Here is a 3,028-nt window from a genome sequence, read left to right on the forward strand (position 1 = left end):
CTCAGTCACTACACTTATTTTTGTTTTTTAAATGAAAAATGTCCAGAGGAATGATATCTAAAGTAATTTCATTTTGAAAGAATATTGTACATCAGTGAATATTATGAAAAATTATTTTGGATGAATCAATTAAATGAGTACATCTAATGCTGTATATTTAGCAAGTGTGTATTACACATTTACACATGCAGTGATTAGCCTGCTAGAACCTGTGGGACTAGTGTGGCAGCCACACACACCTCTCCACACCAACTGGCCTTGGCCCTGCACCTGTGTGGCACTTCGGCTGAGTTGTGTCCCCTCTGTCCACACCCCGCATATCATGAGACAAATAAGAGCGAAGCTTAGCTTCTCATCTTCTGTGAGTATTTCTCACTGTCCCTACACAAATAATATTGAGCTAAAATTATTGGCATTGCTGTATTTGTTACTTACTTTTATTAAAATGTGATTCTGATGGTAGTAAGCACATTTAGAAATCTGCATTCTCACTGTACCTTTTAAAACTTAACATCTATTAGAAATCATGGGCTGGCCAGATAGCTCAGCAGACTGAAGTGCCTGCTTAGGCAGAGTGCGGAGGCCAGTGTTTGATCCCTGGTGTGCCTGCCAGCCCCGCCCCCGGGGTGTGCTAAGCAGACTGGGCATGGTGGCACGCACCTGTAATCCCAGTGCTTGGGAGGCTGAAAACAGGAGAATCACTATGAGTCCAATCTATGTAGTGAGACACTGTAGACCATGTACTAAATACATTTTTTTTTAAAAAAAAGAAAATGAAAAATCATAAGAAATTGTGATTTCTTTTAGGATTACTGTGTTCCTAAGAAATGCTTGTGAAGGCATTTCCCTAGTACTTTGTGGGGAAATAGAAAAATATAGTTTTTCCTAGTGGTAAAATGTAGGAATGTTTTATTGGCCAAAGAAGAGCAAACTTTGCTGTTTTGCGATAGTTTTTGGCTCGTAATAAAGAAGTCTAATTCCTAAAGGTCCCTGAAAGTATTTCCAATAATTTAATGCTGAAATAAAATGTCTAGGTAGATTAATACCACAATTATCAGAAAAAACTAAACTGAATCAATGTAATAATTACCATGAAACATTCTCCAATCATAGCTGTCTGCCTTTATTTGTGTGCATGAATGCCCCGAATTATCTCCAATTTGATTATGACTGGGGAACTCAAGAGACTGAGAGTCTTCAGGACCCAGCGCTGAAGCGAAGCAGAAGCCAGGGATTAGGGAGTCATTAAGGCAGCTCATCCGCTCAGCCCTTAAGCACAGACCGGAAAGCGGCTGAAGCCAGACTCAGGCTGTGTGTCGTGTGCGGGAATAAGCCAACTGAGGTGACATCTGATGGATTTCACACCTAACTGCACACAGCCGTCATGGCTTCTTCCTTCCCCGAATCTCTTTCCTCCATCCAGCTCCTCCTCCTCCTCCTCCTTCTTCTTCTCTCTCTCTCTCTCTCTCTCTCTCTCTCTCTCTCTCTCTCTCTCTCTCTCTGTCTCTCTGTATATTCTAGTTTGGTAAAAATTCCTAAACTGTGAACCTGTTTGTATTTATTTAGCCTTGTGTCTGAAGATAGCACACAGTTATTTTCTTTTGACTAGGTCCCCTGTCTAAATTAGAGATCTCCACTCACTGGTCTTTAGTCCAAAGTTGATTCTCAGAACATCTGTGGCCCTGAAGGCCTGAACATCTGAGCCAGCATTTCCAAATCAGGAGAGTTCTCACAAATTGTTTTATAGATTTTTCTTTAAAAATTGGGGAATCTAAAACAATGGCCCAGCACCTGTTGGTCTTGCTACATCTGCTTAGCACCTGGTTCTTAGACAGCCTCATGCAGTTTTGTCCTCGCCTGCAGGGACTGAATTCAAGGAGCCTACGTGACCCAGCGTAGAAGAAAGCCACAGCTTGTCCTGCTCAAGGTCGACTGCTGCAAGACCTTGTGAGTCTTGCTGAAACAATGGAATTACCTTTAAGAACATGTTCAACAAGCTGTGAAACAGCACCCTGCCCAGAGAAATCAATAACCTCGGGGGGCCCTCTGAAGTCTATTTGGCACCAACTCCTGATGAACACACAGGAAACCCAGATTGTACACACATTAATGGTGATATAGAGTGATCTACCCATTTTGTAAATAGGCTGACAAGACAGCCATCCAGCAAGCCAGCCAGATAGACAGACAGACAGACAGACAGACAGACAGACAGACAGACAGACGGATGGATAGAGAAACAGGGACAGAGACAGAGAGATCCTTGCTGTCAAGCAATTGTACCCTTGCACATTCATCCCAGAGAGCTGAAAACATTTGTTCACACAGAAAGGTGTTATAGGAATGTTCCTAGCAAATTGGAAACAGGCCAGCAGTCCTTCGGCCAGTGTCCCTCACGGATGTGTAGCACACCCACACCAGGGAGTACTGTGCACTGATTGAAGGGACCAGTACAGTGATGTATAGCACAGCTCAGATGGCTCTTAGGGAATTATGTTGTGGGGGAACAAAACCCAACCACAACAGGCCCCATGCTGCATGATTCTGTTTGTACAATACGCACTAGGAAAGCTGTAAGGGTGGTGGACAGAGGAGGCAGTCAGAGCTTGTTTGGCTATGAAGAGACAGCATGAAGGAGCCTGTGGTAGGGGAAGCTCAGGGTCTTGGCTCAGATGCTGGGAGCATGGGTCTACGTGGAGTGCAACTGCATCAACCTGCTGTTGAGCACGGCTGTGGTGCTTTTGGGGAGGCTATGATGCTTACGTTGAGTGTTGCTTCCTAGCTCCAGTTCAGATCCCTGAGCTGGCTAGCACAGATCCTTCATCCCACTGGCATAGACTTCCCAGCTTCCTCCACTGACCCTTGGGCCTTTGCAGCACAGATCTGTGAATCCAGCCTGCATGAGACTTAGTCTTGGCTCTAGGCCTCCAGATGGCCTTCTGGGAGGCATTGTGATGAGCTCTAGGCTTTCAGCAGGAATCATGCAGGATATTAGGATCCAGGCCGTCAGCTGGATTCTTTTTTTTTT

Source organism: Octodon degus, unplaced genomic scaffold, assembly GCF_000260255.1.
Source record: "Octodon degus isolate 3935 unplaced genomic scaffold, OctDeg1.0 scaffold00108, whole genome shotgun sequence".
Classification (NCBI taxonomy): Eukaryota; Metazoa; Chordata; class Mammalia; order Rodentia; family Octodontidae; genus Octodon; species Octodon degus.